The 26,274-nt window shown below is 39.4% G+C and overlaps 1 long non-coding RNA gene across 1 annotated transcript; it reads left to right on the top strand.

The window, feature by feature from the left end:
- The first annotated feature begins 977 nt into the window (after positions 1-977).
- LOC134470985 (uncharacterized) lies at positions 978-25,218 on the top strand. The gene is made up of 7 exons (XR_010040276.1): positions 978-1,036; positions 1,812-1,909; positions 2,966-3,109; positions 6,630-6,686; positions 18,728-18,847; positions 22,068-22,188; positions 25,060-25,218. It is a non-coding gene; the product is annotated as an uncharacterized LOC134470985 (long non-coding RNA).
- The last annotated feature ends 1,056 nt before the right edge of the window (positions 25,219-26,274 follow it).

Here is a 26,274-nt window from a genome sequence, read left to right on the forward strand (position 1 = left end):
AATTTTATAATAATAGCATGATTTTTATATAAAAAAACTTTTTCGCGTTAAGGGACATATAATATCGCCCCCCGGAATGCATGCTTCCGAGTCCATGTGAGATTATGGAATTCATCATATCTTTCTGCATGCTTGACATTTTCCACTAAAAAATGAAACAACGAAACTTTCCACAGCATTTTACACTTGGCGGTAAAGCCAATTGCTCAACACAAGACTTAACACCTGCAATGCGGCAGAGGTGGGATGGGAATAGGGATGGGGGATGGTATCTGGTCTGTGGTTTCAGAGGGTTCAGTCCATAGTTGACTGGCACATCGTGGTGGAAAAGCTTAGTGAAGCAAAGTTCCTCAATTCCTGGCAGTAGGGAAGCAGATCCAGGAAAACCAGCTAGAGAGGAAGAAGGGGACTGACTCATACTACGCAAAGCCACACCCCACACACACACTAATCCCGTGGGTGGCTCCCAGGTCCATCAAGTTGACAGTCCTCTCAACTGTCACGCCAGCGTACTGGTTAGGGTTCTCTGGGGAAACAGAAGTAATACACTCCATCCTAAAAGTGAATCTGTTAAGGTGGTTTAGGGATCAGAAGTTGGGTGGTCTATAGTGGCTGTCTGCAGGGGAAGAGGGAGGGGGCCCTGCAGCCAGCTGCTGGAAGCCTCAGAGCAGGAGGGATCCAGGATGCAGCTGGGCAGTGCGCACCTGGAGACCCTGGAGAGCAGGTGTCAGAGCAAGAGGGCAAGAGGGCATGAGGGCAAGGACCAGGGGAGTGAGGCGGGGCTGTGCTCAGCACGGTGCAGAAGAGCCGTGGCTCAGGGATCCCGGCACGGTGCGCCTTCCGTGGGGTCACGGGTGGGAGCGGAGAGCGGTGCGCGCGGCCACAGGCCGGGCGTTGGAGGCGCGAGGGACGAGGGGGTGGGCGGTCCGGGACGCAGGCAGGGGGCTCCACCAATCGCTGGGCTCTGGAACGCGGAAGTGGGGACCCGCAGGCGGCCGGTGCTACTGTGTTTGGAGCGCAAGTAGGGCGTGCCAGGGTAGGTAAGCCCACCATCTCCTAGCCAGTCTCCCTCCCAGCTCTTAGGAGGAGAAGAGCCCGGGGAATTCGGCAGGGTACTGTCGGAAGAATCCTTCCCATTGCCCCTTATTCCTGTGTGTGCCCCTCATTCCTATGTGTGCGTTCAACAGTGGTCCTGGTTTAAATGCGCAGCCTCTGCTCGGGTAAACGTGGGGAAATTCACAGGAAGAGAACCCAAGGCCACTCGGGGATCCCAGGGCCACAGAGCAAGTCCAGTCAGGAAGGTGCTTGCGTGCCTGCCCTCTCACCACAGCCTCATCCTCGCGGTGGCTGGAGATGTGCCCTGGCGATAGTGCCCTGGTGTTTGTCACAGAGGTTATAGAAACAGAAACTCACCCTCTGGCCTACAGGAGTGAGTGGTGGCCAAGAACAGTGATTTCGGGTCCCATGTTCCTTCATCTGGATCAGAGATTGGTAACAAGCTTCACCATTCCTAAGATTCTGTGAACTCACCCACATCCCTGTTTTTGAGCCAGCCAGCTGTCAAACTCTACTGTCTGCACCTAGGACTCTTAACGAAGTCATTTAAAATTGGTACATATGAACAAAATCTAACAGAATTGTCAAATGGTTAGCTATGCCCAAAAGAATATTTCAGTGGATCCATTTTAAATATTTAGTTCAGGGAAATGTTTCATTGTGAGAAATTAGAAAAAGCAGTAACAGATCTCCCAGTGACTTTAAGTGCTTGGTCTGAAAAAAGCATGTTTATTTTTATTGTTCTTGTTTTTCAGAAATAATTTCCACTCATTTTCTCTAGTGGTCACATTATAATCTGAGTAATATGTCATCGACCTACATTGTATTGGAAGAAGAAACCAGAATGGTTGGGGTAAGGACTGAGTTTCACTTGAGCCGGTAAATGATTTGATGTTGCAAGTTCCAAACACTGAAAATCAAAGACACTGATTGATTCTTCTATCTCAACTACCAGTGAAAAAGAATAAACTGAGGCCCAGAAATCCTGCCACTGTGACTTTCCCTTGTTTTTTGTATATCAATGAAGAGTTTGAGAGTAAATCTAAACTTGGGTTAAAAAATGAGATGATAAGATCAAGGGTTGTTATCAAAAAAATAATCTAGATCAGGACTGTGGCCCTCACTCACCTCAGAGCACAATGCTCCTGACACGGGTCTCCACTGTTTCAGGTGAGGAGATCTTCTGAGTCATTATTCCCATTTCTTTACCCCAGCCACACACATCACATGTTCCATCTTATCACAGATCCTAGTTAGTGGAGCATTGAGACAGGTCTAAAACCAGGACTATAAAATAAAGTATAGGAAGAAATTGCCTGTGATCACTGGGGTCAGAATCTTAGGATTCAGGGTTATTGGTTGCAAATGCATCCTCCTACTCCACAGCATTTAAAGTGAAAATGTCATCCAAGAAAAACCAGTGTCCCATTCGCTGGTGGATATGGACAGCAGGAATGGGTCAGAGAACAGAGCTAGGCTTGAAGTTGATTCATACAAGACCAAACAGACAAAACGAAGCAGGGATAGGACACCAGATTACTCTCTCCTTGTAAGTTGGAGGCTCCTAGCTGTGTCCTTCTGCTCTGGCCCAGAAATAAGCTATATAAGACACTTTCACGTACACAACAACAACCACACCTCTACAAGTTGCTAATTACTCTAGCGAATATTCCATGTATGTGTTACTTGTAGAGATTCAAAGTCCTTGTATGGCTACTACCTTCTTCTATCACCTTGACTCTTTCCCATTTTTTGGTAATTTCTAAGGCTGAACAAGAGTAGTAACAGAGACCCCGGTGATTCCAAAACATAAAAGCTAAACTCCCCTATGCCCTTCCCAGCACCTAATTTGTGACTGTCTTAAAATGTGATGTCCTGTGTAACTGACTATGACATTCTTTTCTTACAGGCTGCTCAAATAATGATTGGTATAATACACTGTTCTCTGGGATACATCTGGTTATATTTATATGTTCAACAAATTTCTGTACTTTCAGAAGTCTACCATCCTATAACCATCCTATCAGGATACCCATTTGTCTCATTCATATGTGTGAGTAAATTATCTTGCTGATAATCATTCATGAATTTACTGGTATGTTTAATGTCTGCTTATCCAGCCAATCAATGTGTCAATGATACCATCTGTGAAAAGTATAATCCCTCCTGTCAATGAATTCATTCTTGTATCTTTGAAGCTGTTTAAAATTACTTCTACCATATAAAAAGTCTATTCAGCTGAGTGAATGTCAGGATCCAAAGAATGATTAGATTCCCAAAAACCATGAGACAAATGTTTAGTGAATGCTCACCTTACTTATAAAATCATGTTTCCCAGTATACTGACAAACCAAGAACCAGGACTTAAGTTACTGGAGTGTTTTAGTCAGGGTTTACAAGTAGAAAGATTTAATACAGGACACTTAATTCATAGGATTATTTTATAATATTCACCCGAAGAGTCAAATGCAAAAGAGTGCGGGAAATCTGTCCACACACTAGAGACCCAAAGAATCCAACCAAAGGCCTGGGTCCCACAGCAATGTCCTGTACAGTCCAGCTGAAAACCTACAGTCCATGACAATGTCCTCCACGCGTCCAATTGGAGGCCTAGAGCCCATAATGATGTCTCATTCGAGTCTGTATCAAGGATCTGCACTGGGAAGGCCCAAAGGTCGGTGGGGGGGGCGCGGAGCTAGGAAGTCTGTCTGCACCAGCAGGGCGAAAGATCTGTATCAGCAGGCTGAGGGATCTGCACTGGAGCCAGGACACAATACTCAAAATAAGGACCAGACCTCCCCTGAAAAGCACTGCAGCCATCCTCAGTGACAGCAAGGACCCAAGCCCCTCCAAAAATGGTAACAGTCAAGTTCATATCAGGAAAACCAGCATGACAAGCTTCTCCAGGAAACTCAACAGCACACCACCTTCCCCTCCGTATCCCTTATGCTGTTGGCAACAATTCTCAGGTGGGCTTTGCATACCCAGAACCACCTGATTCAGCTCAGCCAGGTGTCACAAGTTGCCCACTAGTTAATCCACAACCACAGAAGGAATTTTAAAAGTAATTCAGCATAAGTAAGGAAGATCAGGATGCCATTGGCCTGAGAGAAATTTGGAAGGGTTCAACAAGGATTTCTAATGGAGTTCTATTGTGACTTACAGAGAATGGTGAAATAGTCCACCTTCTTCCATTTTCTCAGCCACTTCTGAGTAACATCTATTGCACAAAGTTATATTTAGTTCATTCAGCAAACATTTACTGAATATCTAAGTATCAGGCTCTCTCTGTTCTACTAAGTACTTCAGTTACAGCAGTGAGTAGAACACACCAGGATTAGAAACATATAATCTACCAAAAAAGATTCACAAAGAAATAGAAAATCGGAATACAACAACATGAATTAGGAGATGGAATCCATACTCAAAAACCTCCCACGTAGAAAAGGCACTGATCCCACTGTTTGACTGGTTAATTCTACCAAACATATAAAGAATTCATATCAATTTTTAAACTCCTCCTTAAGAAACAAAGAACAGTGAATACTTCTAAATTCATGTTGTGTGACAAGCACTACCCTGATACCAAATCCAGAAAAGAATAACTCAAGGAAATTACAACAAGAAAAGAAAATTCCAAGCCATACGTGGTGGTGATGCTTGATAAGCACAGCACTCTGAGGCTGAGGCACGAGGATAGATGCAAGTTTGAGGCCAGCCTGGGCTACAATAGCAAGTTAAGTGGCAGGCTAAACTATACAGGAAGACCCTGTCTCAAAATCAAACAAACAAAAAAGTACATTCCAACAATACCTTTGATGCACACAGACATTAAAATGCTAGGATCACACACCATGATAGAGTAGGATTCATCCCAAGAAGGCAAGGATGACTCAACTGACAGGTCTGTACACGAAAAATTATAAAACATTAATTTTTTAAAATTTGAAGAAGACATAAATCAATGGAAAGACCTCCCATATTCATAGTTGGGAAGGCTAAACATTGTAAAAATATCCATACTGCCCCAAATGAGCTATAGACCCAACATTCCAATGACTTTTTTTTCATGGAAGTAGAATAAAATTCTAAAATTTGTATGGAACCAAAAAGACTTGAAATAGAAAATATAATCTTAAGTAAAATGAACAAAGCTGAGAGCATCAGACTGAAAATTGCTCAATCTCAAAATTTACTAGTATGCTGCAAAATTCTAAGTAAGATGGTACTGGCATATTTACAGACATGTACACTGATGAAACTGAATAGAGAACCCAAATATAAACTTGTGCATCTACAATCAACTGATCTTTGACAAAAATGCCAAAATCATGTAATATGATGGTCAGGACAATCTCTTAAATCAATGACAGTAAGACAACTGGATATTGAGAGGCAGAAAAATGAAATCGGACCCTTGTCTTGTACCTCATGAAAAACCACCTCAAAATGGGTCAGAAAAGTAGACTACAGTGTAAGCCAGTACCTGCAAAACTACTAGAAGAAAACATATCTGGAAAGGTTTTTTGATGTTGTTCTGGAAAATTAGTTTTTTAAATAACAATAACTTCCAGACTCAAGCAATAAAAGCAAAAATACATAAACCAAAAAGCCCTTAAAAAGCAAAGGAAACAATCAACAGTGAACTGATAACTGGCAGACTGGAAGAAAACATTTGCAAATATATGACAATGGCTGACATCAAAAATGTGTCAAAAACATCAGTAGCTCACTAGTAAGTGAATAACATGATTAAGAAATGGACAAAAAACATAGACATTTTTCAGTGAAAGCAGACACATGAAAAATGTTTAGCATTACTAATCATTAGGGAAATGCAAATTAAAACAATGAGATTATAGTGAATTTTATCAAAAATAAAAATTATAACAAATGTTAGTGAGGATATAGATAAAAGGAAATCTGTATATAATGTTGGTGCAAATAGAAGGAATGTATTCATTATGAAAAAAGTATATGTGTTCTTCAAAAAGTTAAAAATAGAACTACCATTTGCTCCAACAATTCCTTCTCTGGATAAATATCCAAAAATACGGTATGTCAATCAGACGTCTGTACCATATATTCATTGCAGAATTAGTGCAAGACCGTGGAATATTTTTCTGTTTCCAGATCATTTCACGGAGTGTAAAGTCATCTAGATTCATCCAGATTATAGAAAATAGCAAAATCTCCTTAAAGCTGATAAGTGTTCCATATGTGTATGCACATGTGTGTTTGTGCCATTATCTTTCCACTCATAGGTTCATTAAGAGCTTATGACACCAAGTATGTTAGAAAATACCCTTTTGTTGCCCTTAATCCAAGAGTTACATTAATCCAAAAACAGTTTTCCTAGCTCTATTATAAAGAAACACTGGATTTATCATTGGGTGATTTTTTTCCTAGGGGAGACCTTAGGTTTACAATGGGGATTTTGGTATCTCAGCCCAATTTATCTCAAATGTAAATAGTCTTTGCATAGATGTCAAAAATTACTGAAGTTCTGACAATAATTTCTTGGGTGACTGTGCAAATACTATGTATTTACATGTGCATCTTTCTATTCTCAGTTCATCACATCAGGAGCTTTAGCAGTAAGAACACAGAAGAATCCCTCCCTTTCGCTGGTAAGTAAGAATGGCGGAAACCATTCCAGAGAAAGAAATTTCATTTCTCAAACAAAAGGTATCAAAAGGAGATAGTGCTGACTCTTAACCAACAGAAATCTAAACAAATTCAGAAGTGTAAAAGTTTTCTTTACAATATTTTTTTGTCTTTTTGAGAGGGTCTCGCTATGCAGTTCAGGTTGGCCTTGGGCTCACTTTGGCAATTGTGAGATCAATTCCTAGTACCAAAAAAAGAGATAAGCCATTCCAGTTGATGTATCAATTATGATAGAAACATCACCCATTCATGTATTTAAACACAAAGAAATATGATCAGAATAATAATGTTGAATTTTATTGAATGGTTCCTGTATGCAAGATGACTTGTTGAACTTTTTTTTGTTATTTCACACCAATTACTATTAGGTAGGTAATTTATATTAAGAGTGTAAGCAAATATCCACAGATCTAGAATTATATCTAGACTGGAAGTGACAGGGCTGACCTTTGAACAAAGAAAGCTCAGTTCTCCAATTCAAACACTGAGCCATTGCTTGGGGAATGTGTCAGGAAAGAAGGCTGGAGCTGGGGAGAATGAAAGAGAGGTCCAGGCAGTGGTCATGAAATATGGTCCAAGGACTCCACAGACCAGCGGAGCAAAGTAAGACGGTGCACACTGTTTAGATGTATTCACATGCCTCCCATTTATTTCTCTCCATTTCTCCTTGAACTTCATCATTTCACTCTGGGGTTCCTCCCCAGCTAGCTGAGAGGCTCCTCTGAGTATTCACTTTAGCGCAAATATACTGATAATAAATTATCTCAGCTTGTTAGTTTCAAAACAACCTTGTGTTGTCATCATTCTGTAAAATTCTTGGCTACGTACAGAATACCAAGCTGACAGTTACTGTATTTTACCTTAACAATGTGATTCTTCTGCCTGCAGACTTCTAGCCTTGACAGCTTAAGGCTTCTGTTCATTGTTTTGCTCCTTTTAATGTTGTGACTTTTCTGTTCCTGTTTACCTTGAGTTTTCAATAGACTGCCTATCATATTGCCAGGTGTGACTTGTTTTATGATTCTCTCACTGGAAATTTTTTTTCTTTTTTTATCGGTACCGGGGATTGAACTCAAGACCGCCTGCTTGCAAGGCAGGTGCTTATGCCGCTGAGCTAAATCCCCAGCCCCTCTCACTGGAAATTTGCCACGTATACATATCCATAGGATTAAAGATTTGGGTTGAAATTTTCACCAGTTTTGGAAAACTGTTGGCCATGGTTCCTTCAACTATGACTTCTGCAAGACTTTCTTTCTCTTCTTTCTTTCTTCCAGAACTCAAACTGTATGCTTGTTAGGTGTTTTCACTGTGTTCCATGTTTCTAACATTTTTTCTCTTTCTCTCTGTCTCTCTGTCTCTCTCCTTAAATTTAACATATTGTGTTGCCCTTCGCTCTGAGACACAAATGCTGTCTGCTGTGAAGTTAAACTCAGTGAAACTGTGCTGTGAAACTTACTGAATTCTCCGTGTCACTGATTATATCTTTCAATTCTGTGCCTTCCATTTGATTCTACTCTTAGATTCTAATTCATCTGTGAAATTCTCTTGTTCATTGATCTACTCCAATGTTTTCTATTTTTTCTAGAACAGATTAGCAACTGTTACTTTAAAATTCTTATTAGTTTGAAGTCAATGAACTAGATCCCTTCTGAAACTATAAATATGATTATATTTTTTCCAGTATTTTTAATATGGCCTGTCCTGTCTTTAATATCTAGTAGATTGACTGAGTAACAAAAAGTGTGTATGAAAATGTATAGCAGCGTCAACTCGTGGTTTGTTCTGCTGGAAAACTCTCCTGCTCCTCTCTGGGCTGACAAACCAAGACTGAGGCTGTATGATAGTTCACACAAAGATTCATACACGCACACACACTCCGGTAGCATACAATCCTCCAAGACTTTCAATGGGCAGCCTGACATGTTTGTGAGAGAATCCCCTGGCAGGCCTGTTTCATGATTGGCAATCTTAGGAGAGAAATCAGTATGTAACTGCATCGTTTCTTTGACCCTCCTTTGCTCAGAGTCTCTGCTCCTGTTTACATTTTGTTCTTTCTAGACCAGAAAGGGCACTGAAAGTTACAGTTATCCCTCTATTCCATCAGCAAACCCCTATTCAGGCAAAACTCGATACCTCCTATAAGAAACAGCAAAAGAGGGGCCGGGGATTTAGCTCAATGGCATAAATGCCTGCCTGGCAAGTGCGAGGCCTGAGTTCAATCCCTGGTACCACAAAAAAAAAAAAACACCAAAGAAAGTCACATCTCCTCCGCTCTCCACTGCCTTGCCTCCCAAGACTCTCGGTCCCTGTGTACTGTGGCTTGCTCCATCAGTTTTCATGAGAACAGCATGAGCGTTTACAACAGCATGAGGATTACTTTTTGTGTTGGATCCTGTTTTTCTAGTTTTCTTGAGGGAATATTAATCCACTATAGTGTTTTTCAATATACCAGGGACGTAAGTCTTTTTAAATAAATTGTAATTTAGCTTTACATAAAACAGTAGCTTACATAAAACAGTACGTATTTAGGAGAACTGACTTAGTTTTTATTGGTTTCTGGGACAAAATACCCCACACCCAAAATGAAGGAAGAAAAGGTTTATTTCTTACAGTTCTTGGAGGTTTCAGTCCATCTCAGTGGGCTACAAGGCAGGGTTGCGTGGGGGGTGCTGCAGTTCACTGCAGCTGCAAACAGCAAGGCGGAAATACGCAAGAGGGAGACACACCTTCCTCCTGTCCTGACAGCATAACCTGGCTCCACCCCTAGGCGGGCGGGTACAGCACTGACACCACCAATCCAAGCCCTAGATGATGAACCAATCACAAACCCTTAATTGCACGCGGCTTGGGGGCTACTGACATATTACTATGACAAGACTCCATGTGAAATTTCAGTAGGTGTCTCATGTATGATAGATATACATCAAGTTGAATATAGCTACCTCCTAGAACATTTATCTTTTCTTTTTGGTGAAAATTCTCTACTTTCTCCTAGCTGTGTGAAATGCACACTACACTGCAGTTGCCTATCACCGCCTAAAAACAGCAGATTTCTTACTCCTTTCCTGCAACTTAGTGCCCATTGATCAAGCCCTTTGTGTTCTTAATTGGCAGTGGTAATTGCATGTTTATGGGCTGCAGTGTGACACTGTCTCATCACTTTTACCCTCCCTCATTCACGAGGGTGAATTATGTGGCTTGCTAACTGCATTGCGGGATATAAGTGTAGCGCTGGACACAGGATCGGATGGAAAGGAAGGAAGAATAGCGATGCACTCCTTAAGAATATATAGGACAAAAAAAGAATACATAGGACATGTTCAGGGAGCGGTACCAAAAGAGAAAAGAATGCTCATTGTGTAACACTTTTAAAGCCCAAACTTCACTTGTGTGAAATGGAAATCTTTACAAATGTTTTATGGATGTTATTTTATTTGGGGGGTTTAATTTATTTAGAATGTTATGTCATGGCAATGAAAATCGACAAAACTGGCAGAAGCATGCAAATATTAATGAATATTGACTCTATACAATATTTTAAAATTACACATTATAAATTTAAAAGCATAGAAGATAACAAATGTAATATATTAGCTAGTGTTAATTTGTTACTGTTATGTTTTTTTAAATTCTGTATTATTTCTACTCTTTTTTGTTTTGCTTTTTAAAAATAAAAAACTTTAAATAAAATTTAAAAGTTTTAAAAAGCATATGAAGAAACTGAAATTTGCAATAACAGTATATGGGCTGAAGTAAAAGTGATGGAAGGTTTTTACATTTTATGGGTAGAGATTAAAGAATCAACCACTATTACCACTGTGATACCTCAAGATGATTATTGTATCTCTAGAGGAGTCACATACAAAAAGAAAATGTGTATAACTCTTGATAAGGAGTTAAAATAGGATAGTCCATCTGAAAGGCAATAAAAGGAATCAAATGGAATGTAGGCCAAATGTATTTATATATTATATATTATATGATAACCTCCATAAATATATACACAGGAATATGTATATTTCCTTTGTATATTATATTAGATTATACATTACATAATATAATTATACTATAATATAATGTTATAAACTCCATAAACATGTATTTATGTGATAATATATGCGTTATATATCAATATAAATATCTATTTAGAGGCTGGGGATTGAGCTCAGTGGCATAAGTGACTGCCTGGCAAGTGCAAGGTATGAGTTTAATCCTCAGTACCAAATATATATACATATATATATATGTATATATGTATATATATATATGTATATATATATATATATGTATATATATATGTATATATATATATATATATATATATATATATATATAGAGAGAGAGAGAGAGAGAGAGAGAGAGCAGGTGCCACATGGTGCTCACTTCAAACACAAGCAAGCAGATCAGGGGCCACCCCAACTGGGTGTCGTCAGCTACTGCTGCCCCCAGGATCCACTCAGTTTCCTGAGCCCAGCCTCTGAGGCCCTGGGGCCCCTGGAGGACATTCTCCATCTGAAACATAGCGTTCATATAAACCAGGAAGCAGAAGACAGCCCAGAAATACACGTGTATACAGTTAACTCATTTTGACAAAGGTACCACCATCACACATTTCTACACATGAAATTAAAACTTTACAACGCTTACAATGGCATCAAAACATGGCAAATGGCAGGCATTGAATGGTGTGCATAATGTGTCAGAGGTCTACACACAAAACACCAAACTTCATTGAACAACCACCATGGGGAATGGGAAGAGAATCCAGAAACAAACCATGCCTTCCCATGAGCTGCAGGTGTGCAGGCTGGGAGACAAAAAGCAACCATCACCTCTCACACACACTCCTGGTACGTAGTGGGCTGATTCCGAGGAAGTCAGGCCGAGATGATAGCAATGGAAGTAAAAAAAACAACTTAAAAAAAAAAAACTTTATTGAGCAAAACCTAAAGTAAACCCAAACAAATAGAAGAGGGATGTATCCATTTCATGGATTTTCAAATTCAATGTTAAAACAAGTTTCTTTTTATTCACTGCAATGCCAATCAAATCTCAGCAAGCAACTTTTGTTTAAAAATAAGATATATAACCTGAATAGACCTATAAGTATTAAAGATATCAAATCAACAACTTAAAATCTTTAAAACAGAAATCACTAGGCAATGACCAGTGCGTGAATTATACCAAATATTTAAGGAAATATTATACCAATTTCTTGTAGTATCTTCAAGCACATAGAATGAGAGAGTACTTAATTTACTTTATGAGGCTATTATTACACTAATTCTAAGAAGATGATCTGAAATAAACCATAGATTAGTTTTATTCAGGAACATAAATGCAAAATTCCTCAATGAAATTCCATCAAGTGCAACAAATCTTCAACATAATTTTACAACATAACCTTGCAGCATGCAAGACTGCCTGAGCATTTTAATCAACCAGTGTGCTCTCTCCTATGGACAGGCTAGCGATCATATCTTTGTGTAAAAAGTACCTGTAAGACAGCATGATCGAGAGTGAGGCAAGTGTATTCCTGCTCAGTGAGCCTTCTCAGCATCAGACCAGATGCCCTAAGTACTACAGTAAGAAAGGAAAATTAAATGAATAGTATAAAGATCGAAAAGGAAAAAATAAAGCTATCTTTGTTTGCATGCTACGTATTTGTCTACATAGAGTTTTTGGAAGAATCATAAAATACAATTCCGGGAGCACATAAATAATCATAGCAATGGTGGATAATGCAAAGTTTACAGACAAAAGTTAACTGGTTTCCTGTGTACCAACAGTCAACACCAGGAAAAACAGTTGTCATCTAAAATAGCATCCAGGCCGGGAACTTAGCTCAGAAGCATAAGCACCTACCTTGCAAGTAAGTGCATGGTTGTGAGTTCAATCTCCAGTATAAAAAAAAAAAATAGCACCCAGAATAATGTAATACTTAGATATAAAGCTAACAAAAATGTAAGAAATGTTCATGTCTTACAAAAGACACAAATTCTAGTTTAAAAAAGTCAAAAAACTAAAAAGAGTAAGATGTTTTATGTTCATAAACAGGGAAATTCATTGGCAAGATATTAGTTCTTTTCACTTGATCTATAGAGTCAATACAATCCCAATCAAAATCTTGACAAATTATTCTATAAATATCAGTTGTAAAGTGCATATGGACAGTCAAAAGTCCCAGAATAGTCAACATGATATTGAAGAAAAAGAATGAATTCAAAGGACTGGAACCACTGAAGCTCATGACTGGTTAGAGAGTCACAATGATGAAGACAGGAGGAGAGCAGCAGAAGAACAGGCAGACAGATTAATGGGTCAAACTGGAGAGCCCGGAAATACACCATGAATACGGGCTGCTTACCTGTACTAGGGAGTCAAAGTAATAAAGTGAAGACAAGGTAGTCTTTCCAGCACACAGCGCTGCAACACCTGGGCATGTACACACATGGAGTCTACACGGTGACCTTCCATGCTTCACAGAAATTAAGGACAACATGAGTCCCAGACCTAAATGTGAAATGTAACAGAAGCTTGCAGGGGACAAAATCTGTATGATCCTGATGGATGTAGAAGTATAACCTCAGTAAAGTTAAAAATGTCTTCTATGTGAAAGTCACTGTCACAAGAAAAAACTACAAGGTATAAGATAATATTTGCCAAAAAAAATCTGTGAAAGACTGTTATCCAAAATACACAAAGAACTCTTAAAACTCTGTGACAATGAACAGCTTGATTTTAAAATCAACAAATACCCAAATAGATATCTCACTAAAAAGATATGCAAGTGGAAAATCAACACCTGAAAAAATGGTCAACATATGTCATTATGGAATTACAAATTTAAACAATGAATTCTGCAAATGTGGTAATAAAAATACACACATACATACACACATACAGTGAGAGAGAGACTACCGCTCACCTAACAGAATAACACCGACAATATTAAACACTGGCGAGGATATGGATCAGCAGGAGCCCTTACTGCTGGTGGGATTCCAAGATGGCACAGTGGCTTTGGAAGCCAGTTTAGCAGTTTCTTGCAAAGCTAAACATATCCTTACCATGTGACCCAACCATCATGTTCCTTTGTGTCTATCCAAATGAGCTTACAACCTATGCCCACAGAAAAACCTGCACATAGCTGTTTACAAGGACTTTATTAATAGTTATCAACATGTGCAAATATCCAAGATATCCATCCATAGGTAAATGGATAAATAAATGAGCATATCCTGCCAGGGGAATATTAATCATTAATAAAGAAATGAGCTATCAAGCCATAAAAAGTGAAGGATTCTAAATGAATATTACTTGATAAAAGAAACCAAATTCAAAAAATTATATATGATACAATTCCAACTATCTGACGTTCTGCAAATGGCCAAACTATGGATATAACAAAAATACCAGCACTTTCCAGGACACTGAGGAGGGAGTGTGAATAGACAAAGCCTCAAACTACTCCAAAAAATGTTTTAACAAGTCAAACTGATTCCAAAATATAAAGGTTTTTCATACTAAGACAATCTCAAAAAATACGAAAACAATCTTTCTTTATTTTGAAGACTTATTCAAACTTTATAATCTAAAACAGCATGGCATTACAGTAGAATAGAACAGATTAGAAAGAGACACTTGCATATGGTGATTGTCTCTGCTGGCCATCATGAAACTGGACAGTAGTAGGGACAGATGCTGTGTCAGTAATCACGGCCGCGCAGGCTGGACTTCATCTCCACATGCTTCGTGGGAGACACGTGCAGGAAATCTGTTCCAGAAAGGCTGCAGATCTAAATTGAAAACAACCACAGAAAGCTCCTACACAGTAAGTTAGGAATGTGTCTTCATGATCTTGTAGTAATAATTTCCTTAACTGGAAAAACACTATTCCAAAAAGCAAATCTAAATGAAACTTAACAATTATGATTCATCAAAGGGAAAGAAAGTTCTCAAAAGGAAATAGAAACTGGGATAGGGGAAAGGAGAAAAGGAAGAAAGGAAAAGATTAAATGTATGCAGGTATACATATGTAAATGTATATGTATGCAAAATATATAACTGTACTATGAATCTCTATTAGTTCATCAGAACAGTTTGTCCTGTCATTGTTGGATTATTTGATCATTTTTATGCCTAAATCTTGTAACCTGAACAACTACTTCTAAAATAACAATAGGTAACATATTAACTAATGTTAATTTCCTACTATTTTTTTGCAATTCTTTATCATTTCTATTCTTTTTTCTGTTTTGCTTTTTAAAATAAAAAGAAAGAATTGTGATTCATCAAAAGACATTATTAATAGAGAAGAGAAAACAAAAGTACACCACAGAAAGAAAATTGTTTCCACACTTTACACCAGCAAAAGACTTGTACCGGTAGAAATATCAAATGACCTAGCCATGGTGCTTACCCCTGCCCAAAAGTGACATCAGTACCACGCAGGCATATCTGTGCCCATGTTCACTGCAGTACCATCCCCCACAGGCCACGTACGGAAACACCCATGAATGTATGAGTGAATAAACTGTGATCCAGATGGTGTCTTGGTAACTTTTCTCATTGCTGAGACAAAATACCCAACACCCAAAATTAAAGGAGGAAAGGTTTACTTCAGCTCACAGTCTATAGAGGTTTTGATACATAGTCTGTTGGCTCCAAGGCAGGGTAGCATGGCAAGGGGCATCACAGAAGAGAAACGGTCCCTGGCAGGGCAGGCAAGAGATCAGCAAAGCAGCAAATAGCTGCAGTAGACTGATTTCTCTCTTCCTTTATATTCTATCCAGGCTAGATAGAATTGGCATTGGTGCCACCCACAGCCAAGGTGGAGCTTTCGTTATGCACACCCAGAACTATACTGATTCTAATCAGCAGACTGATTTAGTATCACACACCCTTAACCCTAGCATTGCACCCTGAATCCACATTCCCACACCCTAGATCCAGCCTCCTCCAAAAAGCCCAACCTATTAGTGCATGAGGTTTTGAGTGGACATCCAGGTACCAGCCAAAACAGACAGAAAATGGGATACTGTCCAGTATTTTAAGGAGACAAGGACATTTGCAACAATATGGACAGATGTAGAGGATATTATACTGAAGGAAATAAAAATACTGTGTAAATAGGAGAAAAATTTCACCAGCTATTCCTCAGACAAAGGACTAATATCTGGAAAATACAAAGAACTCAAAGAAATCAGATACCTCCCCCAAATGTAAAGACCCAATCCAAAAATGGGCATCTGAAATGAATAGGCACGTCTCAGAGGCAAAAGTAAAAACAGCAAATGTATACATGAAAAAATATTCAACATCACTGGTCATTTGAGAGATGCAAATTAAAACACTGAGATTCCATCTCACCCCAGAAAGAATGGCTGTAATCAAGAAATCAACCAATAATAAATGCGGAGGTGCTGTGGGGAAAAAGGAGGTCTTCTCCACTGTTGGTGGAGGATAGACTAGTACAGCCACTGTGGAAATCAGTGTGGAGAGTTCTCAAAAAACTAGGACTAGAGGTTCCATTTGATCCAGCTATTCCCCTCCTTGGTAACTTCTCAAAAGAATTAAAAGCATCATACCATGATGATATATGTGCATCTGTGTTTATAGTAGCACAGCGTGTAATAGCCAAATACTGGAAACAACCCAAGTGTCCATTAACTAGTGAATGGATAAAAAAGATGTGATTTTTTACAGTGGAGTATTACACTGCTATAAAGAAGGGTTAACTTGAGATATTTTAGGTAAATGGATGCAATTTGAGAACATAATTTTAAGTGAAATAAATCAGACATGCATGTTTAAATATCACATTGCTTCTCTTGTACAAGAAACCAAAAGTGTAAATGAGGACCAAAATGAATGACAGATACTAAAAAATAGGAAGAAGATGTTCAAGTGGGAAGAGGAACAGGGAGGGGGAGAGGAAAAAAAAGGAGTGGAACAGGGATTTTAAAAATGAAAAAGAATGGAAGGAAAACAATAGAAACAAAATTTTTTAAGGGAAGAAAGATTGAAGGAAAAGGGGCAATGAGGGGAAAAAAAAGAATCAGGGTATATCCTTTTTGGGTACAAATGCCGATGCTGAATATGATCATTTTGTACATCAAAAGAGTACCAATAGCATTAAAAATAAATAAAAATACCATGTGATGTCACCTGTGGGTAGGGTGTAGTAACGGTCAGAGTCACCAGAACAAAAAGCAGAAGAGTGGTCCTGGGGTGGGAGACCCAGGTCCAAGGACACAAACTCACAGTTATTAAATCAAAGACTCTAGATACAGACTGGTATTGTATATCAAGTTTGCTAAGAGGGTGTATTTGAAGGGCTCTTACCACAAAACAGGCAGTTATGTGATGTGACAGATGTGTTCGTTTTATTTATTATAGTAGTTATTACAACCTGCATATGGATACCAGAATGTGCCATGTAACTTAAATATATGTACTAAAAATACAAGCAGGGTGCTCAAACTTACCAACCAACAGGGAATTGAATGAAAATGAAAACCACCAGGAAATACCCCAACAAACTCACCGGACCTGTAAATTTGTTGACAATAATGTGAAGCAACTGTTGGAGGGTGTTTAAATTTCTATAACCAGCTCTGAAATTTATCCAGCGAGGTCCTCCAGTGCTGAACATTGTGTAACCCATGACTCAGTGATTCTAATTCTAGAGAGACCCTAAGAGAAATGTTGGCCTGCAGCTTGTGAAAGAACACAGAAGTTTATAACCTTTCTCATAGTGGCCAGAACTGCACACAGTGCATTAACTGGGGACACATTTCAGTACATTCACAGAGTAGTAAATACTATAGAGATAAAAAATGAACAAAACTCCTGTAGGCCACAACATGATATATGTCATACCAACATGGTGTTGAGCAACAAATAAGGGACAAAATGATACATACTGCATGACTCCATTTACATAAAAGGAAAACTACGCTAAGACTTTGGGAGTCAGCTGGTAGATTTTCTTGTGGAGAGAGATGCAAGTAACTTGCAGGTGCTTGGGATGATCTCTTTATAGATGTGGTGCTCACCTGAATGTCTGCATTCTCAGATCATTCTCAAAGCTGAGACCCAGAATCCATTCTCTCTCTAATAAGCATGTTACACATCAGTCTTTAGGTTCAAAACCACTTCTATGTAATCTATTATAACATATAAGAGGAAAATACTCACACTGAAAAAATCGACTCAGAAAAAGCACTGAATAAAATCCATACATATTCCTGATTTAAAAACTGCGGGAGGTGTCCTTTTGCTGGTAAATGATACATGTCAAAAACTTAAGCAAATGTCACACTTGATAATACAAACTTGAAAATGCCCATATTACAATTAGGTGGTAAAAGAGGATAAACTTTCACTACATTAATCAGCACAGGAATTTGATGTCCTGATTAGAGATAGGGCAAGAAAACATTAGAAATATGAATACTGGAAAGGAAGGACAAAAACTGTGTTTTACAATGATATTCATGACTTTTCTAGGGCCATACAATAATCTGTATCCACAGATAACCGTAGGTTGATCCCTGATATTATTATTATTGTTATCTACTCATTATTATTATTATTATTATTATTATTATTATTATTATCAGTGATATTATTATTATTGTTATCTACTCATATTATTATTATTATTATATTATTATTATCTACTCATATTCATTGTCTTCTGATTTTCTTTCCCATTAAACAGTAGCACTTTTGTAGTTGCCTCAATTCAGGCAGATAAGAATTTTGTGTTCAGTGGGTGAATGAAATGGGCACAGGTGATCCCAGAAAGCCAGTGAGTCCTACTGGAATCCTGATGTATGAACTTGGAGGTTGGGAGCCCTAAAAGTAACATTCATTTCTGAAAATAATCTGAAATTATGACAAATCATGGTTAGCATACCTGTCACTAATGCAGATTAAGTTTCATACAATTTGTTTGTTCTCCAAGTGACTTGTTGATATTTTGTATCCATTCCAGCTAGTGTACACCATAAAGATGAATGTCAACAGTTTTATCTTAGCAATACTTGGTATATTCCTAACCTTATTGGAAATTATATTCTTTTTAGTGAGCAATGAGAATATTGAATGGCCGCATGTAAGTACAAAGTTTTACAATACTTTTTCTTGACAAATGCTGATATTGTATAAATATTTATAAACGAGTGGCTATTGTTTTGCTGTTAGACTATTGTGGGCAGTACTGATATCATTAACTCGTATTTGGCATGACCACAAATTCTAATGCAGACTACCAAGCAGATCCCTAAACCTGTGGCCTCAAAGTCTCTCAAGATGTCAAATTAATGGTGCTATGTAAAATAAAAGGGCCAAAACCTAGATTATTGAGATGAGTGAGGGACACTGGTAAAGAAACATACACACATTTAAAAACTAGCATTATCTCTTCAAATATATACAGATCAGAAGCTGCTCATGGACTCAATTTGCTAGATACAATTTAGAGGCCAACATCTCCCCAACTCCAATGCCTGGAATTAAAAGGATGGCCAATAAGTGTTTGCTGAATGAATAAATGAATGGATTTTTGTTACTGAACTATCCCTTGGATACTATTTCCAGGTTTGCATATAAAATACATTTCAGAATCAGAAATTGGAAAATCTCAGCATACAACACACAGGTACCACATTCCCAAATGTGCCATAAATTCTTGATATGTGGTTAGCCATCTCATTTCAGCTGAAGCGTGTACACCACAAGTGAAAATTGAAATGGAGCAAAGATGAATTTCTCCATCATGGGTTCTCAGTTTTTAAGTTGTTGAAAACCCTCTACTTCAGAGAGGATTACCAGGAAATCAAGATTTTATAGACCTGGTGAAATTAGGACAAAGAAAGGAAGCAAAGTCTTTTTTGACAAATGTAAAATGATGACAGGATGTTTCTTACTTTCTCATTGTCAAGATACAATACGCAAGACCCAAACTTAAAGGAGGAGAGGTTTAGTTTGGCTCACAGTTTGTGGAGGTTTCACTGTAAAGTCAGCTGGTTCCAAGGCAGGGCAGCAGGAAGCAGAGAGATCAAGGGAGGAGGAGGGAGACAGATCCTCCCAGGCCACGCCCCACTGCCCCGTCTCCTTTACTAAGCTCCACCTCCCATATAGCATGTTTAACTATAAACTCACCAGTGAACTAATCAACACTGATGAGTATCAGGCCCTATGATTCAGTCACTTCTCCAAAGCCCCAGCCGTGACCATTCAAGACTTTGGGGGGACCTCTAGGCATAAACCACAACAGGATGCTGGGAGCAGATGTTTGCACTGAGGATTTTTGCTACCATAAGCATCATTGGTATTTGTGTCAGGAATACACTTAGTGTTTCGTGGTCCCATATACACTGCAGGCCTAGTGGGGAAGGGAAAGTGGAGGGCTCCAGAGGTCCATTATGTGTTCACCCCTTTCTGATTCTGCTAACGCTTTATTCATGTAGCAGCTCTCTACCCGTGTGAAGGTTTTGTGTTTCCAGGTTTTAGAAGTACATAAGAACACTTTAAATATTAATTGAGCAGCTAGCTAATATCTCTCCAAGGATGTCACTATATATTTGCACAAACACAAAAGACAGAGAAACTGATGATGTCCTACGCCTAAAACCGTATTTCATAGACCATCAGTCTACGAAAGAATTGGTTATCACGGGCCAAGGATTCAGGCCAGTGGCATAAGCGCCTGGTGGACAAGTGCAACATCGTGAGTTTGATCCCTGGTACCAAAAAGAAAAAGAAAAAGAATGGTTATCAAACTATTCTCATATTCATATTACTCTAGCTGGGACATGAAGATATCAGTAATGGCATAAAGATGTTAAAATTAAATAACCACAGTAAGTTTCAGGTTCTTTAATACATCCTCCCAAGTAAGGCTTTGGTGTAGGTTTGAATATTTATTCACTCTCAGTTACAATTATAACTGGAACTTTTCTTAGATCCATTCTGGCACAGAAATGAGAATCTCAGTATTTTATACCATGAAAATATTTTAAATAGAATATTTTGGTGAAAAGTCTGTCCCAAACCAATCTTAAAGAAATAATAACTCTCCCCAAAAAATCTGGATTTAAGGAGGATCATAACTTCTAGTAATTTCACCAAGAAACCTGTGTGATGATTAATCAGAAGAAACTGACACAGAAAATGTGTAAAGTTATTAGATTAAAAACAATGGAATTGAGGCACATGTACCCAAATTAATTATAAATGATTGATATCAAATATTCTTACTGGTAATTGTAACCCAGTTTAACAAGAGCAACTGTCTATGGTGGTAATGTGTAGCTAGGTGTCTCCCAAAAGGTATTCCAGTCACTAGAACATCACCAAGCGCCCAAGCAAGGCCAAACACTGCCCTTTTTATTATCCCTGTCACTCAGATCTTAATTACCTACCTGTCAGAGATCAACTCCTGCTTGCCCAAACCCTCAGTCACAATCAAATGAAAGACTCTTGGCAGGATCGCCAAGGATAATAAATCTATGTGTTACAGTCTCTCTGTAGTCTGTTCCAGCTTGTAGAGAACAGAGACAGGTCGTAAGCAATCGCTGTGAATGTTGGCATCATCATGTGCATGGAAACAATTTGGCAATGGCTCCTACAAACCAGGTTTCATGACAGCCATTTTAATCATCCAAACGAAAGCACTCTATGAACCATAAAAAGAAAACAAACTCAGTAACATTATATTTGCATTTTTAAAATATATAGATATTAGACATTGCAGTTAAAAGATTCCATGTACATACAATGCCAAGCATACAGTTTTAAATGTAGGTGTACTATTTATAACTCACAGTATTATAAAAATACACATATAAGAAAACAGACATCACGAACTTGACAGTCTGTCAAAACTAGGTAGACAGCTAAGAGAAAGTAGAAAAAAAGAAGACGCGTCTGCAACCAAGTTCCAAGCAACCCCGGCAGTCAGTGATAAAATGATGGCATTTTTTTATCTTAACCTCTCCCGAGTCTCAGTTCTTCCACTCAAGATGAGAATGCTCATGCTAATGGTCATGATAATGCTACCACAAGGGCTTGTTGAGTGGATCTGTGAAACAATGCATACAAAGCATTTTGCACACCGGTCTGGCCATCTAGTCTGTGCTGTCATTCCTGTTACGATCACAGAGCAGACAAAATCACCACAGTTTTACTGATGGTACCAGGTGGGGGCGTTAGCATTATAAGGTGTTTCCCTGTTTTCTAAATTTTCCACAAGGTTGCGTTGCCTTTGTGTTGCTAAAACTTTTAGGAAGGCAAAGATCTGTGAGGAAAATAGATTTTCTTCTTGTATTTAGAAAAGCGGAATGATGCTTTCAGCCTATCTGTGGATATTCTCCAGCACAGAGATGGTACTGGCCTGGAAAGTAACCCAATGGGGGAAGCAAGCATTTTACCAGAGCAATCACGACATATAGCGTGAGTACTTCACTACTGTGGCTACTTATGAGTCCTGGCTTTGTTATGAACCCAGGCTAAGGAGTCAAGTCCTGGCAGGAATGTTTTGTACTTAGTGCTGCCTCTAAAACTGAGCTGGAAAGGTCTGGACCAAAACTGTCTGTTCACAAACGAAAAAAGTTATTCCTGGATGAGATTTTAGAGTTAGAGGTATGCATATCATTAGGAGGCAGTACTTCAGAGCTGTATCATTTTCTGGCTCAGATCTAGAATATCTGAAGGACAGTCCTATGGAGCTCAGTCCACTGGGTCTGTGGCCTCTGATGATCAAGTACCGTTAAATCTCTGCCATCTGGAGCTGTATAAACCAAAAAAAGAAAGCAAACTCTGTAACAGTATATTTACTGTTTAAGGAAATGTAATGTTTAGAAGAAATAAATAGGGGTTAAGGGAAGTGACGTGTTGGGAAAGGAGAGGGAACACACCATTTCCACACTGCTAGTCCTGGAGGAGACCAGAGGTTCAGCAATGATTTCTTTCTCCACTCCATCCAGCTCTGACACACTCGTTCACACTCATTCACAGCTGCCTGAAAGACGGTCAAACTTTAGTCAGCTAGGAGCAAGGAAATTAAAGTGAAGATTCTAAACTGTATGAGAAAAATGCAAGAAAATATCAGGTCACGTGTGGACATGAATAGAAGAGTGAACCCCAGTAATTCCGCACATACCGAATCCTACCCAGCACCTTTGAGATACAAGTGACAGGAATATAGTTGTCTTAAGTTACTTTTCTCATGCTGAGACAAAAATACCTGGCACCCAAAGTTAAAGGAGGAAAGATTATTTCAGTTTGCAGTGTGTGGAGTTTTCAGTCCATAACCAGCTGATTCCACGGCAGGGTGGCGTGAGAGGGGCATCCAGAGGAGATACAGTCCATGGCAGGGCAGAAGAAGCAGTCTGCTTCTTCCTTTTATCCCTTCCAGGCTCCCTGCCTTTGGGTAGTGCCACCCACACTCAGAGTGACCTTCTTATTATCCACACCCAGAACTGTGCTAAACCAGCTGATGGTCTAATTTAGTCAGCGTGCACCCTTAATCCTAGCATCACACACCCTATTCCAGCAACCTTTTAAACTCCATCTATGAGCACATGAGGCTCTGTGGGGACATCTAGATACAAGTCGTAACAATGGTGTTCTCAAGTAAAGGACAACTTCTCGAAGGGATATTCACCGGATAGCTGGAAAATCATCAGCAAGGAAGACAAAAACTTAGATAATATAATTTAAAAGCCATCAGTGGCCAAAAGATTGAGATCTCTAAGCCCCATGCTGTCTGGAATGACATTCAACCCATTAAGTATGTTGAGAAAGAAAATAGTTTGGCTGTGCAAATAAGGATGTAGTATGAGAATGTCAAGGAAAAGAAAAATGCTTGAGAGTGTGTGAACAGTTTAAAAGTCTTCATAAAGAAGGAAAATCTACACAAGGTAGGAGCTAGATAAGGCTGATAGAGGAAGTTTGTGGGCTCCTGTGGGTGATAAGGCTTCCTGCCCTCGCTGGGGCTGGGGAAGTGGCGAAAGAGGACAGGTTAAAATGTACTAAGGACACCACAGAGGACTTCTACCACTGTTTCAACTTGGGGGGGTGGGCTCCACGCCCTGGAAAGGGGAAGCAAGTGAGTGGTGGGCTCATGACTAACATGGAAAAAGAACAGCTTTGGATCCAAATATATCCCAGCTTGTACTCCTATTTCTTCTACTTGGGAATCTGGAAGTGTCTACCTAACGTTCAATAGACAGAAGTTTATAATTCAACTTTGGGAATTATAAATTTGCAGATCATCAACTAACCTTAGCTGTGAAAAGCATTGCCCATGAAAAGACCAAGAAGCCACTGGTGAAAACTACAAAGGACCTAAATGGCAGGAAAAATGAATTAAAATGTGGGTAAAGGGCCAGGTTCATGACACTAGAAAGCACTAGCCGAGTAGTAGAGTGGCCCAAGTTTTAGGTCAGGGCCCTGAACAGAAGCAAAGAAAGCATGGTCGTAACCAAAAGCAAAGCAAACCACACATACAACCAGCTACTGAAATCCTCCAGAGAATGCCGGTCCCTGGGTTCTGAGCTGCTCCTGGGGTCTCTGTGGAGAGCTGGCCTCCTGTCAGGAGAGACCAGCAGAGAATGGACTGTAGAACCCCAAAGAGCTGTCAGGACAGTCCTGAACACTAAATTATGTTGTGTGAATCTGTACCCACGGCACATGACAAAATACACCCTTACTTAACTATCCTGAAGTCCTGAGCTGCTTTCCAGTTATTCTAAATGCTTTCCTGACATCAAAACAATCAAGCATAGGGTTTACGCTTAGCGATTAAAAGTTCTGTTAGTTGGACTTGAAAACTAAATCTGCACATATATTCATGAGGTGGACTGTTGATAAAAGTGTGGCTTTTACATTTCCAACCTAAAAAGGAAAAGGAGAGGAGGGAGGAAAGGAAGAAGAAAGAAAAAAGACCCGAGAGAGGGAGGGGAAGAAGGGAAGGAGAAAAGGAAGGGAAGAAGGAAAGAAGGAAGGAAGGAAGGAATCCAAAGCAGGTGTGTATCTTTCTTGGGTAAAAAACTCACTGTGAGAATGTCTTCTGTATCATCCCTTCCAAAGGGCCATTTCAGTGTCATTATTAAAGAGTAAGATATGAAGAGAAGAGGGGGATAGGTCACTTGTGTCTCCTCAGGACTGTTCTCTCCCTGAGTCCCTGCATTCCGGGACTCTGTGTCAGGTCAGAAGCAGGAGATCAATGGGAAGAATTAGTGGAGTAACTCAGGGACGTAGGACAAGAGCACTGTTCAGAATGTATTAATGACCAGCTTGCTAATTATTCACCTACTGCAGGTTCCCGGCACCAGAAGACCCTTCTTTCTTTAACATGTTAAGGAATAGAACCATCCTGACCTCACTCCAGGATAAGGCAGTTTAAATTGGATGAAAAAGAGATCGTCATTTTGTTCAAGATGTTTTCCAGAAAGTATCCATTAGTGAAGTTTGTCCCGATGTTGCTTTTTTTTTCTATTCTGTAAATAAAAATTGGAATGGGATGCCTCTGATTATATTCCCTGTGCAGGGGGTGCTGGGCGCAGCTCTTTCTGTTTGGATCCAGTTGTCTGGGGCTAAGGAATTGTTTCCCCCAGGAAGTCTTCCTCCGCCCTGGGAGCAGGCTCCAGGGGAGGTGTACTGATAAGCAAGGTGGAGGCAGGAAACATGGATCATGTTCAATGGGTGATAGTTTAAACAATGGCCCAAGGAAATCATCATTTCCTTATCAGCAGTGAAATTAGCAGGAAGGATAAGCTTCACTGTCTGGATACTCTGGTCTGTGTTTCCAACAGCCCTGAACGCACTGTACCCTAAATGCACCCTTTGTAAGTTATCCTCAATGACTGCCTGGACTTTGCATTACTTGCCCGTTTAGGCAGAAGGCCTCTATTCATGGTCCACATTCTTATGAATGAATTAATGAATGAATGAATGCCCACTAGATTCACTCATTCACCAGACTTCAACATCAGGGAAGCTTTCAGGTCCAATTCCCAAAGAGGTGCCACATCCTATGCCTGCCCCCAAACAGTGCTGTGTTAAGTCTCATCACACCATGAGTTTTATGAGAGATTTTATGAAGTTGTTAGACAGGTTAAATGCAATTTTAATAAACTTTCGCTTTTTTCTCTTCTCTCTGTCCTCCCCTCTATAGAAGCCATCCCGTTTCCAGTGCACTTGTCTTTTAAACTGCTTTCTGTTACTAATATCTGAAACGTTGTGAACACACCACCACGCACTTGTGGGTGCGTTCACATCCATGAGGTCACCCCCTCCCCTAAGCCACAGGCCTTCCTGTGGAGCAGAGCTCCCCTCTGCCCTTCCCTCTTCCCAGTACTAACTAAAGCCAAGGCTCTATAGTAGATCTCCAGGACTTATTTTGCATGATTGAAACTTTGCACCCCGTACCCCACACTGATCCATTCCTCCCCTGCTGCCAGGCCCCCACACCTATCTTCCTGCTCTCTGCTGCTAAGATCTGACATGTTGAATTCCACGTAGTGCCGTGGCCAC

Source organism: Cavia porcellus, unplaced genomic scaffold, assembly GCF_034190915.1.
Source record: "Cavia porcellus strain 051 isolate PalLab524CR breed Dunkin Hartley unplaced genomic scaffold, mCavPor4.1 scaffold_17, whole genome shotgun sequence".
Lineage (NCBI taxonomy): Eukaryota > Metazoa > Chordata > Mammalia > Rodentia > Caviidae > Cavia > Cavia porcellus.